The following is a 15,797-nucleotide window of genomic DNA, read 5'->3' as shown; positions in this document are numbered from 1 at the left end:
GTAAGCCTAGGGTACACTGTCATGCCAATGAACAGATGACGCAAAGTGATCTGGATATATTTCACAATTAATGATCAAAGCAAAGCAGAGAGCAAACTGTGCTCTGCAAAAATATCAAGAGAACTACAGCATCTCCTACAAGGTACCTGATCTGTTTTGTTTTCTGCTTATATTATTTTACTGTGTAAAGTGTCTGAGAAAGGCTCTATAAAAATACACATTATTATTATTATTATTATTATTATTATTATTATTATAAAACATCTAGTAGCACTTAAACAGTATCCTTACTAGAGACTGTGAGGGCAGGCAACCTGAGCGTGCAGAGCTGTGTCAGTGACCATGGTCCTTTAAAATAAACGCAGGGAAGTGAGCTTGCAGACAAACTGTCAAACGAGAGCGGTCACTTCAGTTCTGCGAGCACTGAGCACTTTGAGCACTGAGATAAGCCTGCTTCAGTTCTTTACTTTGCTCCCATATCAAGTTACAATTCACGGCACCTTGTGCTCACTGCTCTGAACGCTCAGGTCCCTCGCACTCCCTGTTACAGCTACTGTTTAAAAGCCGTAACATGTTAAACATTAAAACCCAGTATGAGGAGTTAATTGCTAGCAACACACCGTAGCATAACATAAACAGTGGTAAACAAAATGTTCCCTGACACCCCTGATTGCTTAATGCTAAATAGATAACTCCTGTCAGGATCGGTGTCAGATTTGGTGTTGACAAGTATCAAAATAACATGCAATCCTACTCGTTCTTGGCCTAAAAATGGTCTTCAGGCACCCCTGCTTCAGTAAAAATGTCAACATTTCATCATGTGAAGGGTTTTCCCAGGCTTGTTGCTTGAATGTATTGAATATATGACTCTAGCTTTTGTTATGTAGCTTGTTATCTTTCTCCTGTAAGGTACTCTATACAATTAGCACTAAGTTTAACCATTAATTACATCTTTAAACATTATTAGTACTCTTATAATCAAAAGTAGCTTCTATCTTTCCCTCTGTCCTTACTTTCTCTCCCCCTCTTTCTCTCTCTACATCTACTTCCACATCTAACAGTAACAGTAAACAGAAATGTTTGCTCACTAGTCTTGTTCTTCTTGATAGCAGCTTCCAGATCTAACTAGTCCACAGTGCAGACATCTGGAGGAGGGAATTGAACACAGTACATCTGTTCTTTAGAGATGAGAGGAGCCTTGAAAAAAGGAGAGACCACCAAGATTGTTTATAACATATTATTCAAAGCTTGTATATTAAAACACTGGAAAAACGTCACACATAAGAAATATAGAGTATATGGATATGTGAATATAGAGCACATACACACACACACACACACACATACAGCTAAAGGCACATAATTCAGCTACACTAGACAGAACAGGAAAAAAAGACACAGAATCCAGAGTGTGCAAGCTTTCATTAGACATATGAGGTGACTGGCTATAAATTATTTATTCCAGCCCTGTAGCTAATGCTACTCAGAGCATAGATGGTACAGAAAATGATGAGAAAATTCCATTAGTTCTCTGTGGATTTGGGAGATGAAGGGATGTGTGGAGGGGGAGAGCAGAGCAGAGAGGGAGATGTAGAGAGATGCTCTGGTTAATTAGTAGAAGAGGCTAGTTGAATGTGTGAAGTCAGAGCTATATTTCCAAGACAGGAAGACAGGGAGAAAAACAGAACAGGGAACAGAGAGATGCAGGATGATGACAGAAATAGTGACAGCGGTTGGAGGGGGGAGGGGGGGATGGTTGAGGGGGAGTTGAGATCTTGAGTGTAGTGAGTTACAGCAAAGCTCTAGTTCTTTTTCTTTCCCTCTGTCTGTGTGTGTGTGCATCAGTTTCTTCACTATGACATCTCAGATTAACAAGATTCAACATCAGAGGTGAAACACACACACACACACACACACACACACAGACTGCTAGATTCATATATAGATAACACGTATACATTAAATGGATATCCATTGTGCAAAACCAAACTCCAGACCTACAGATATGGATGGAGGAAAAAACTAACAAAACTGGATGGAGGAAAAAAAAAAAAATTAATGGACAAACCCAAATCCTACTTCCTTTCTGAAAAAAAAATTCCACTATGAAGTGCTATCTTCCTGCTAGTTATGCACTGAAGGGTGGTGAAGCAGCTCAGTAGGGGATTGAAAGTCTGCATGGTAACAACCACTACACTACACTACAGCAAAGATCCTGAAAGTAAGCAGTACAACACAGTACATTAACACATAATATGTGCACGCTAACTGCAAAAGAATGCACAGTAAATATGCACAGAGCAGATATAGAGACGCACATATCCACACCTAAATACAAAACAAGCTGGCTGGGTGCCACACAGAATCGACGTTGTCTGCAGCCTGCCTCTGTGCCTGGAGATAAAGCCTGTCTGCTATTCTGTTATTCCTGCACTGCAGCAGCAGCCAAGCCACTCAGAAGATGAGGGGAAAAAAAACAAAACAGCAGCACTGAAGGAAGGACATGGTCTTACACACACACATACACACACAGAGTGCTCACCTGGGCTGGGAAGGCAACCACAGAGTGAGAGGGTGTGTGTGTAAGAGAGAGAGAGAGAGAGAGAGAGAGAGAGAGAGAGAATAAGAACAAGAGATGGGAATTCTCTCACCTGGCATGTGTAGCAAAATATTCAGTCGCTCTCCGCTTCTCTATAGACTGCTTTTCTTACTGTCGCTTTTCTCCTTCCTTCCAGATTCAACCTGACAACCTACAGTACAGGAAGGAAAGGGGATGAGACGGTGGGGTTTGATTGTCGAGAGAGAGAGAGAGAGAGACCTACACTGGTCAGGTGATTGATAATCACAACACACAAGTTGAAAAAAAACAAACCATAACAATACCAAGACTAATGACCGTATTGGGCAGAAAGGTAAGAAAACAGACCTCATACTCTCTGGAATGTTCACTCCACCATTGCAGTCCCACCCTGACAACCTGACAAGCCTCCTCTGTTTTTATGTCAGTTAAACTCACATGTTCTGCTGCCTCAGATGCAGTGACCCAGAGAACGTTGAAAATTTCTCTTGCTCTGCCTATGTCTGCTCCAGACCCTGTAAATATGACTGAACTTTGAGTGAACTCCCACCACTCAACAGTGTAATCATTAGTGTTGGGTGGGGGGCAATCATTAACCATGCTATGATAGGTCCACTTCTCTCTCTCTCTCTCTCTCTCTCTCTCTCACACACACACACACACACACACACACACTCTCTCTCTTATCAATGCCTCTACACTAACTTCTCAGACCAGGACATTGTCATGTCCTTGAACTAGCAATCCATACACACTACATTAGCCTAAGTTATTAAGCCACATTAAATCACTTTTGTTTACATTCTCCAGTGAACAACTTTATATTCATCGTATTGCTCTGTATATGAGTCAAATTAGATGTCTTCTTTGCACACAAGGCTGTTCATTTTATAGTCAGTTATAATCATCCATACATATCATCATTGCATATCATGATATTTCTTATCATATTTCAGATCATATTCACTCTTACTTCTGTGTTAGTTTATATGAAGGTGTTAAAGAGACACGTAAAGGTGTAAAGGACCAAATGGACCAATGGACCAAAAACAAAAAAAAACAACGTTATAAAAGATATCATAATATTATTATCAAGAACTACTGGTCCAATAACTAACTAGCTAACTAACCAATTAACTAACCAACCAATCAACCAACTAACCAGTCATCAACTACAACACATAAAGAAAAGATATCATAATATTATTATTATTATCAGTGGACAAGAACTACTGGTCTACTAACTAACTAGTCATCATTTACAACACACATAAATAAAAGATATCATAATATTATTATTATTATCAGTGGACAAGAATTACTGGTCTACTAACTAACTAGTCATCATCTACAACACACATAAATAAAAGACATAACAATATTATCAAGAAAGGAAGAAAGAAACAAACAAACAAACAAATAGTCATTTATTATTTTTGATAATATAAGTTTGATGCTAAACATACAAAGGACCTCCATAATTACTCTGTGAACCATTCTGGCATTAACAAATGCTCAAACAGTGAAAAACCACTAAAATAATGTAGTAGATGGCAGTCTATAGTTTAACCCCTATTCATTTCTCCAGTTTACCATTGGAAAATAAAGCACCTGCTTTTTAACCAGTTTATCCTCTTTCTTTTATCCGCCCGGGTTCGATTCCTGGCCAGGGAACCAACCCCAGCGACTGGGGTTGCACAGGACAGTGCACTCCCAGTGCCAGTCACAAGCCCGGATAAAACTGGGGAGGGCTGTGTCAGGAAGGGCATCTGGCGTAAAAACAGTGCCAAATTAAATATGCAGACCAATGATCCACTGTGATGGCCCCTAACTGGAGCAGCCGAAAGAACAACAACAACAACATCCTCTTCCCTTTATCTGTAATAGCTAATATCTGTATAAATCCTGTAGTGCAGTATATAAGGCTCTCCTCAGCCATGGTATAGTCAAACTTTCTGACTTTATCAGGAGCTGTGCTTTAGAGGCATGCTTTGCTTTTCCATTTGTAGGTGCCTCCATCCTGTGATGGTTATTAAATTTAGACAGGTAGTGGAGAGATTTGCCGATCCCAGACTTGCAATGGCTTTGCTGTGGTTATATTTCACAGTGCAGCCGAGTGAGTCATAGGCCGGTGTCAGTGCTGTGCTCTTACAGGACAGGATGAAGGATTGGTGCTGAGTGTAGAACAGCTGAGACAATACACAATTCCTCAATTTCTCATCAGTGAATTTATGAATCACAGTGGTGCTTACAGACACTGACTGATCACAAATGTAATGCACACTATATCCTGCGGGAACTCTTTGTGAACTCCATTTGCATGTACTGCACTTTGCACCAGAGGCTTGATTTGACTAATGAAAGTCCATTTTCATTCCTCTTGTCTGTGCTGTCTGGCTGGCTCAGCTAAATTGGGAGAATGTTACCTACAAATTCTACCTCCTCCCCCCTAGTGACACTCACTTTTATTAAAGAAATGCACCTCCACACATAAACACACACACACACACACACACTAAGCAGCAGGACTGCTTGTTTTCTTAAGAATCTAAGCGGAAGAGAGAAGACGAGAAAGCAGGAACAGAGCACACGGGTTGTCTAGGTTAGCATTGTTCAGAAAATAGGCCAAAATCCAGTGCATGTGAAAGCCCATGACTTCACATAGCACAAACATCACACATCCACATACATGAACCATGTGACCCTGTGTGTTATTTCAGTTACACTCCCTGATATAATTTCTCCACATTTCCTGTGCATGCTATATTTCCATGTATGGCGTCTGCTTCTGCTGCTATCTTTACAACCAGATCTTTATCATCCGTGTGTGTTTACAGGGACATGTCCTATTGTAAATAACATATCATTTTGGCCAAACTGGAATGGACACCCCGCCATCTCATTTGTTCATGCTAAACTGGGAAACAGTGTAAATAGTCAAGAGACCTGCACAAAACCAGTGCAGGAAAAGATACCCCAAGCAAAAGAGACTGAAATGCCAAGGAGAAAAACTTCTAGCATTTGCGATGTCATAAATTTCAGTGTAGAATGCTAAATGGATTGCATACTGCAGTTCTTCCTCTAAGGAATATGTGATTCAGGAAACTCGGTTTATTGGCACCTTTCATATCTATATATAGAGAAAGCCTGCATATTTATGACATATCTTTCATTTTTTCTTTCTTTCTCTGTTTTGTGTCACTTCTGTTGCTTCTTCTTGCATGAGCAATCAGGTATTGTTATCAGATATGAGAAATATAGAGGGCTTCTTGGAGAGAACTGAAACGTGTGTGTGTGTGTGTGTGTGTGTGTGTGTGTATCATATTTGGTCAAGTCAACTATTTTTAGTGTCCTGCTTAATTAAAATTGGCTCAAGGTTAGAGTAAGAGTAAAAAAAAGAAAAAGTGATTATAAATAAGACAGCCTAGGTATATTAAATGCAATAAGGTAATGGCTGAACAACAATAAAAGTACAAAAGAATTATCATATAAAAATAAAAAGAGATGTGACCCAGCAAACAGCGAACCCATTACTAAGTACAAATACATTTAATTGCTCTATATGCCATATCTGTGTTTTCTGTTTACACATAAAGGTTTCTGGGCTAAAACAGCAATGCATATTTTTTCCACTTTCAACAACATATTTTGTCACAACACCTGCATCAGGCTCATTAACGTTCCAACATACAGTATATGTCAATACATGGTTAATGTTTCAAATGGTAGGCTAACTAGTGTCATTTCAGAGTGCCTGTGCATAAACAGAAGGCAATAGACTATTGAAAATATACTTTTAATTCAATTTATACTACAGCACTGCCACATTCTCAAATCTGATTGGTCAGAAGGTGTTGAATAACTTTAATAATACATTATCATTTCTACAGTAGCAACCTACACAATGATTTATATGGCGCACACTCAAAAATAAATGGATTTTTGATATGGTGACATTTTCTGTGAGGACATTTATTTAACATTTTTGGAAGGAGTCTCCAGTGTCAGTCAGTGACAAAGCTGTAATTTAATGTTTTCCTTCACTGGAAAGTTTCAGGACACATGCTTTACACATGCTTTGGTTTCTTGGTAACGTGACACGCTGCACTTATTGTTATTAACTTTGAGAGAAAAAAGAAAGGCTGATAGAACAACTGTCTGTAGCTGCCCTAATGTAACTGACAATAGAAGCAAATCGTCTTATGGAGATTCCACAACATTATATATAACTATAAACAGATAAAACATACAGCATGTTGTTCTTTAATAAATAAAATAAATCTTAGTTTCGGCAAATTGCAGTGGTAGAATGATTACATTATTAATATTTTTAAGATTACAGTCTTAAAACACTTAAGAATTGAAACCAACAGAGACTAGCATCGCTGTCCGGCTGTCCAATGCCTTATCCTCCTCAATGTAAATAATCCCATAATTCAACTCCAAAAAAGTTTCAACAAGCATAGTTTGCTAAGACCGTGGAGTGTTGTCTTAGCAACTATGGAACATCTATATTGTGTGCTACTAATACAAACTACCTATGTTATTCAGTGAGTAGTGGAGTAGCTGTGTTCAGCACCTGTGAAATAACTGCATCTGTTTTTTCAGGTGAGGTGACAAACTTAATAAATATTACCAGTGAGCTAAAGAATACTGGCGTGTGAAGATACCATGGAGTATCTTGAATATGATGGCTACCATGGTTGCTTTTCAGATAAAATACTGGACAATGAGACAAGGTTACAGCTACTAAGGCAGCTGATAAACAGAATCAGCTGCACCAGTTAAAACCGTTCCCCATGCTAAAAAAAAAAAAAAAAAGCGTTTTGTATTCTCAGATTCTGGCCTGTTTGTATAAGGGTGTGTTTTTGATAGAGACTGGATAAGGGTGTCTGTTAAATGCTGTAAATGCAAATGTAAATGAGATGTATTATTGAGACAAAAGTACATGCTTTTTGGATCTTCGTGTGTAAAATGACGTAATGTTTTTCAGATTTTCACATATAGTACCATCTTATTTTCACACATGGTTTGACCTGATATTTTCCAATGGACTTGGTTCTTTATCCCAAAATATAAAGAAACAAGATATTTAAACATCCACAGAGACCGTGGCCAGGATAAAGCCGCTACTGAAGATGATTAAACAAATGCAGTAAACACGTTGCACTGCGCCACACAAGCACCACGCTGCATCCAATATGCTCCCACGTTAATCATCATGGCCTTTCTTTACCTGTAAGCTTTATATTTGACTGTTCACACCTACCCCCATGAGGGTAAAAACAGCACGCTCCCATGCCTTTTTTGCTGAGTCCGGTGGGATTGCAGTCCAGATTCACACATTTAATATAAACCAATGTGGGAAAAAAAACATCAAATGCAGTATGTTACACGTGAAAGCCGAAGCAGCAAGTGTAAGGGAACACTCAACCACTCAATGTTTTTTTCTGAGTTAGGATTTGAGTAAAGGAGATATATTTATGCTCTGTGGTTGGTGTAAGTAGAGCCAATCATCAATAGATGACATAAAAATAATTTGACATCTAACTAGTAGAGCTCTAAGGCCCTGATTTACTGCGATGCCAAACACAAACTACTAACCTGCATGATCAAAAGGATAAATTGATGGTGCACTTAGTGGACATGTTGATGGTTACATAGAAGAAGTACGTGAATCATGTAACATGCAATGTAGGAAGATGAAACAATAGATAAATAAGATGTTTGTATGTGCTAATTGTTCTTTTACGTAGAAACGCCCCAGACTGGATATTCATTAAGGCAAAAACACAGACAAGGCATGTTAATTTCCTCATTTAAAAAATTCAGTAGGAATCTGTAGATTGTGTTTATGGTGTTTCCAAGTCTGTGCATGACTTAACATTTGCAAACCTTTACTAAATCAGGTCCTGATAGTAACTACCTGAGAGGTGGGCAAGTGTCCTAAATAATTAAGAGAATGGAAGATAAAAGGTAACTCTAATATGACTATCACAGCATACAGTATGAACAGCATGATGTGAGATGAAACAACCACAAAACATAAGCCAGGAGGAGGGAAAGAGGAAAAGAATGCATGGAATTAATGTGTGAGAGAAAAGATGTGCAGGGTCCAGCTGTGATAGAGGCACAGGCACAGAGAGAGGAGTACAGGGGAGAAAGTGAGATAAAGGGAGGTCTGAACAGGCTTCCTGAGGAAGAGTGCAGTGTGAGAGAGGATGATAAGGCCCTTAGGGTAACTTAGGTTTAAATTGCCACCTCTGAATCAGGGCAACAGTCCAGAGAACAAAGCTAATGGAAAAAATTCCTCCCACACAAAGAGAAAAACTGAGATACAGAGTCTAAAAACTGTAATAGGAGCCCAACATTTCAGCATGTCATGTTTTAATAAGCAGGGTGATTTGGTTTTATTGACTTACCCAAAAAAGCAAACACAGCTTCCAGGGATGCCTTTTAACATTTTTATCTAAACAGCCTGGAAGTAATAACATGTACACCCCATTAGCAAATAGCAACATTTCAACTGTAAAGATATGAACTGAATACAAACAAGTCTATATGACCAGCAGACATGGTTTTAAATTCTGCCTATATATGTCTGATCATTTTAAAAAAATCGATTTTGGCAATAATTTGATTAATGCATGCACTAGTAATCTGTAAAAAATAAATAAATAAATAAAAAATTAAACATTTTTATATGACTCATGGGTCTGTACGACTTGGCCAGAAATTGGTAAAGCTATTAACTACATTTTCCAGCAGTCACCGGATAGTACTGATCTTTTTAAAACAAGCAGCTTATAGCCTATTTTGTCAACAATGTAGCACAGCAGTACTGACAAACTACATCATTTTATTTTCTTTACATACACAGTATACTGTATATTTCTGTCATGATAAATATTTCTTATTGGTTGGATTATTAATGTGTATGAAAATATCTTCAAGATTAAATTAGACAGAACATGTTTGGCCTAGTTTCATATTAGACCCACTTTCTCTCTTTTTAAATCCAATAAATTTGGAAGCCTGATCTCTACAATCACATCTTATCATATGCACTGGGAGCGTAATAATAATAATATTACTTTGTGATTCATGTTTGACCTCCACACATGGCTGGTGTATGTGCACTTGATTTGCTTGACTGCTGCATATTGGCAGGTGCTTATGTGGATTAGGGGGCATTTTGCATGTTTTTGGAATGCCAGTAATATAAATATTCACTATATTAATATGAATATGCTTAAATATACCAGCTACAGTGGATATAAAGATGTACACAACATTCCATTTAGATGAATATGAACTCTGTCATAATTCCTGGCTGCAGACCCATTCATTTATTCATTCTTTAAATAATACTCTCCATTTTCCCAACCACAAAAGACCTCTCTAGCTGTTCATCTGCTATCTCTTTATTCTCATGCTGTGGATAAGGGAAAATGAAGATATGAGCACAGTACTCTCCAGTATGCCACCTCACCATGAGCATGACGAAGAGGCCCAAAAAAAGACTTTTGTCTATGTACTGTATGCACCATTGCAATGTCTTGCCAATCCCAGAGTTTGTGTAAGTTCTGAGCTGTGTTTACTTCGATTGCAATGATTGTGTTTTGACTTTGCTCAGATATTGATTCGCCCTCTTTCTGGAAATATTGTACCTGTCTGTGTTTAACCCTTTCTACCATTATGACTCAGTTGGCTCTGTTAATAAACCCTCCTGAACAATAATCCTCGATAATCTCCACAGTCATATTTATTACACATCATTAAATAAGAATGATTGAGAGTTTGCACAAAGATGTCACACTTCACCTTAGACTGACTAACAGTGGAACGATGGCGTCAATCAACTGAAGATTTCTTTTTCTATTAGACGCCACTTCCAAATATGTGATCAATTGTCAACAATACACAAAGTCAATTGGCTTCATATAGTCAGGGGTCAATACACAAGCAGTCTGAAGCTCAGACATTTCACCCATGAGATATGGAACATCTGATATCTTCTGTACATGTTCTGACCACAACCTTCAAAATGTTGAAGGTTCCAATCTGATTTATTCTTCCATGTAAATGCACATTTGTGCACTAGTTTCCAGAGGGAAAACACTGAGACACAATGAACAATTCAGAAAAAGATATAGTTACAGGACTAAGAACGGTTTTCCTACAGGCTATAGGAAAAAGATCTGTGACTGTTCATCTGCCGTGTCAATCAAATTGCCTCTTTCTGTGACAGTAGGTGGTTCTTGGCCTACTAAATGTAGCAGGCTCTCTAATAAAGCTTGTGAGAGTTATACACAACTTACAGTGCTCAGGCCAAAAAATGGGCCTTAAGAGTAACTCAGGAATTCTTTCCCAAACACTGGCAAAAAAAAAAAAAAATCCATTCTGAAAGCTTTCATTTGCAGCTAATTCACAGCCTTCATTAGTTTGTTAAATGAGCTATTCCAAAGAAAACAAACACAGATTTAGGAACAAGGCACACTTACTTATTATAATATAAGTAATAAGCATATCGCAGGAGCCCAAGTATTTTTGTTTTCAAAAACGCTTATCCGCAGGTGCTATATGCAGATGTAATGCACATGCAGTGTAAGTTTCTGTATCTAAAACCAGTAGAGTAGCCTATTTCTGACTGCAGGATTCACTGGATCAGTTGAATCTGTTATGTGATCACCCTGAGAATATGCATGAGGGTTCAAATAGAATCAAAATAGTCTGTATTTCCTTCCTTGTACCTACTTCCACAATTAAAAGTTCAGGAACATCTGATGGAGACTCCACTCTAAAATCACAAATGTTTAATAAACTAATTAATGAAAATAATGAATGTGTAGTTAGTTTGCTGTGTACTATGCGTTCACTCTATCTAACAATCATCATTGTTTCAATCAGTCTTAGGAAAGCTGCACTTGGCAGAATATTATTTGGAGATTAATGTAGCATAACTGGGCTGTATGGTCTTGGAAGGCATGCAGCTTAGCGTAGGCCTCCAAGTGTTCTGACTTTAGCCAAAAGAGACAAAGCAAAACCTTATCTGTACTTATCATCCTTAGGGGAATTCCTTTTGTTTGCTTAGTGATTTTTTTAAAGAAAAAAGCAACAATACCCCCAAGTTGATGAATGTTTGAAATGCACATAAAATTACTGCACTTTGCATCTGACCATTTAAGGACTCCCACATGGGTAAAAGTGTGTTTGCTTTCTCTGGTATGATTTATATGCATGAGGAATGAAAACGTGCACAAAATGATAGACTGCACATGGAGAAATGGTAAAGGCTAAGATGTAGCCCTTTGTGTTTTAGAAGTGTAATGAATGATATACAAAAAGAGCCAATTCAAAAAACTGGAATATAAAACCCACATAAAGATGTGGCATGTGTAGAGTAAGGAACATAAACATTTCATTAGAAAGATGAAAGAAAACAAAACAAAACAAAACAAAACAAAAATTTTTTCCAGATGTGTGACTGAGGAAAAAGCCCTGACCACCTTTTACTGCACTATGCTTAATACTGATACAGTAGATACACAAATATAATTAATACATACACTATATGGCCAAAAGAATGTGGACACCTCACTATCACACGCATATTTGCTAGCTGATTGCAGATTTAGTCCCCTTTGCTGTTATAATACCCGCCACTCTTCTGGGAAGGCTTTCCACTAGATTTTGGAGCGTGGCTGTGGGGATTTGTGCTCATTCAGCCACAAGAGCATTGAGGTCAGGCACTGATGTCTTGTGACAAGGCCTGGGGCGCAGCTGGCATTCCAGTTCATCCCAAAGGTGTCCACATTCTTTTGGCCATATAGTGTACAGTCATGGGGGAGAAAAGTACATTTTTATTTATCAGGGCCTAAATAACAATTGTGTGGTCCTCACCAACTTCTGTAAACAGACAAATGACCTCAGGTGACAAAAAAAAACAGATTTCAATATGTAGTCATTTTTTCCAAAAAGGAAAACATAAGTACACCCTTCCTACTTCCATAATCATTAAGAGAGTAATTAGCAGCCAGCTGTTATGAATGAAATGCAAAAGATTAGTTAATCATCAAGAAGTGTGACTGTATAGTATAGTATGTAGTAAAAAAAATGTCAAATATTTCATCATATGACGGTTTTCAAAGGACAATAATGAATCTATTATGGATTCTGATTCTGATTTTTTTCCCACTAAAACCAACAGTATGATCATTTTCACTGCACAGCCATCCTATAAGCTAAGCAGCTATCATTAAAAACAAATAAATCCTAAAGCAAGCCACCCCAGTGCAATTACATATTCATTCTAGTTCAGTATGGACTCTTGAGAGAGAATGATTTAAAAATTAACACATCAACCTTGAAGAATTCAAATAGATAATTTTAAAAAAGCCAAAATGAAAAGACCACATTTTGCCAGATGAGAAACTGAAGCAAAGCCTTGACCACCTCTACCATACATTTCAATTATGCACCCTTGAGGTAACTATGCTTAATACAGACACTATACATACTCACATAGAATAAATAAAGCAGAAGACCCAAAATTGTGAAAGACAGGCGTGCATGGCTGTTTGTGATGTAGGCAAGGATTGTGTTTCAATCACCTTCTCTGTAATTCTCTCTTGTTTTATGAAAAATACTGACCTTGCACACTTCACAACACATGGAAATATTCTCAGCCCTCAATTCTGTTTTTACAACAAAGAAAAAAACTTTTGCTTCCATTGGGGACCGTTTGTTTATGGTGAGGCACACTGCTGAGGAAATAGTTGAGTGATGAAATAAAGAAAATGGTTTCTATAACAGTGCTTTCTATACTGTCTCCAATGCCAAGTCAAATATTTCACATAAACAACACTGCACTGAAACAATGGCAAGGTAATTTATGCTGTAATATTCCCAGGGCATATCTATATATATAGGTAGATAGATAGATAGAAAGATAGATAGATAAAGAGAGGGAGGGAGAGAGAGAGAAAACATTCAACAAATGTTAATCTACATAAACCCTCATAAATCTCCATACAAAAATTATAAACTTTTTATGTCACAGATATAAGCTGAATTTTCATTGATTTGCTTGACTTCTTAGATGTTGCATAATCATGGAGCAATTCGCTCACTAGCTCCTTAGAGTCCACTGGGGCAGGAATCATGCTTCCCCATGTTTGTGAATATTTTCAGTGGAAGAGGAGCAGTGAAAAGGACAGTAAACAACAGAGTTGCTTAGGTTTGTATTTTGTACACCAAACTGGGAAAGTTAAATACTCTGTGGCAAACAAGATCTTGTTTTATAGCAAATAATCAGAATTAAATGTAATAAATTTCTGCAAAATAAAAGCAAAGTGTAAGCACAGACAGTGTGTCTATGAAGTACAGAACTACTCTAAGATATACTGCAGACTGGGCAAGGGAAAGGGGGATTATGGAGTGGATAATCAGTCCGTACATCAGTTATGCATGTGTACCTCATTGAGAAAAAGGAAGAAAACTATATGTATAACTATAACTTTTTTACTTTTTTTTCAGTTAGTTTCAGGTCTCTTTTTGTTTTTGAGATGTAGTTGGGCTGGACATTTTGCTGAAACCTGGCAACACTGGTTAATGATTAATTAGCCCTGTTACCTGTGGAGAAACGAAATAGATAAATATTAGTATTCATCTTTATATTTAATATATAAATGCCCCATGCCTCAGAGCCCCATGTTCTAAGGTATTCAGTATAGGCCAATAACATTAGCTAGCTCTTCAGGAAAACACAATATCATATATATATATATATATATATATATATATATATATATATATATATATACACACACACACAGAGGGCTGAATTCAAAGACACCCCAAAAATCAGCAGGCTAGTCCATTTTGCTGAAATTTCATTGCAGCAACTCAAAATGGTACTCAGTAGTTTGTATGGCCCCCACGTGCTTGTATGCGTGCCTGACAACATCGGGGCATGCTCCTAATGAGATGACGGATGGTGTCCTGGGGTATTCCCTCTCAGATCTGGACCAGGGCATCACTGAGCTCCTGGACAGTCTGAGGTGCAAGCTGGCGGCGTCGGATGGACTGAAACATAATGTCCCAGAGGTGTTCTATTGGATTTAAGTCAGGCGAGCGTGGGGGCCATTCAGTGGTATCAATTCCTTCATCCTCCAGGAACTGCCTGCATACTCTCGCCACATGAGGCCGGGCATTGTCGTACACCAAGAGGAACCCAGGACCCACTGCACCAGCATAGGGTCTGACAATGGGTCCAAGGATTTAATCCCGATACCTAATGGCAGTCAGGGTGCCATTGTCTAGCCTGTAGAGGTCTGTGCGTCCCTCCATGGATATGCCTCCCCAGACCATCACTGACCCACCACCAAACCGATCATGCTGAACAATGTTACAGGCAGCATAACGTTCTCCACGGCTTCTCCAGACCCTTTCACATCTGTCACATGTGCTCAGGGTGAACCTCCTCTCATCTGTGAAAAGCACAGGGTGCCAGTGGCGGACCTGCCAATTCTGGTGTTCAATGGCAAATGCCAATCGAGCTCCACGGTGCCGGGCAGCGAGCACAGGGCCCACTAGAGGACGTCGGGCCCTCAGGCCACCCTCATGGAGTCTGTTTCCGATTGTTTGGTCAGAGACATTCACACCAGTGGCCTGCTGGAGGTCACTTTGTAGGGCTCTGGCAGTGCTCATCCTGTTCCTCCTTGCACAAAGGAGCACATACCGGTCCTGCTGATGGGTTAAGGACCTTCTACGGCCCTGTCCAGCTCTCCTAGAGTAACTGCCTGTCTCCTGGAATCTCCTCCATGCTCTTGAGACTGTGCTGGGAGACACAGCAAACCTGAAGGAGTTGGACTGCCTGAGCAACCTCTGTAGGGTCCAGGTATCACCTCATGCTACCAGTAGTGACACCGACCCTAGCCAAATGCAAAACTAGTGAAAAACAGTCAGAAAAGATGAGTAGGGGGAAAAAATATCAGTGGCCTCCACCTGTAAACCATTCCTGTTTTGGGGGTCATCTCATTGTTGCCCATCTAGTGCACCTGTTGTTAATTTCATTAACACCAAAGCAGCTGAAACTGATTAACAACCCCCTCTGCTACTTAACTGACCAGACCAATATCCCAGGAGTTTAATTGACTTGATGCTATACTCTGATTATAAAGTGTTCCTTTAATTTTTTGAGCAGTGTATATATACA

General features: G+C 38.8%; 1 protein-coding gene across 4 annotated transcripts in view; it reads right to left on the bottom strand.

Annotated features, from left to right (window-relative positions):
• The window catches only part of kank4 (KN motif and ankyrin repeat domains 4), a 56,081-nt gene that overhangs the window by 22,316 nt on the left and 17,968 nt on the right, over positions 1-15,797 (bottom strand). Inside the window, exons 1-3 of one of the 4 annotated variants that reach the window (XM_026917147.3) lie at positions 2,927-14,299; positions 2,652-2,750; positions 1,089-1,197 (exon numbers count right to left, since the gene is read on the bottom strand). The gene's annotated coding sequence lies outside the window, so the exon portion shown is untranslated. Of the gene's footprint in view, positions 1-1,088; positions 1,198-2,651; positions 2,751-2,926; positions 14,300-15,797 lie in introns of those variants that run through there. The other 3 variants (XM_026917154.3, XM_026917138.3, XM_053230741.1) reach the window with 3 other exon arrangements.

This window comes from Pangasianodon hypophthalmus, chromosome 2 (assembly GCF_027358585.1).
Source record: "Pangasianodon hypophthalmus isolate fPanHyp1 chromosome 2, fPanHyp1.pri, whole genome shotgun sequence".
Lineage (NCBI taxonomy): Eukaryota > Metazoa > Chordata > Actinopteri > Siluriformes > Pangasiidae > Pangasianodon > Pangasianodon hypophthalmus.
This window is presented reverse-complemented; position numbering and strand designations above follow the sequence as displayed.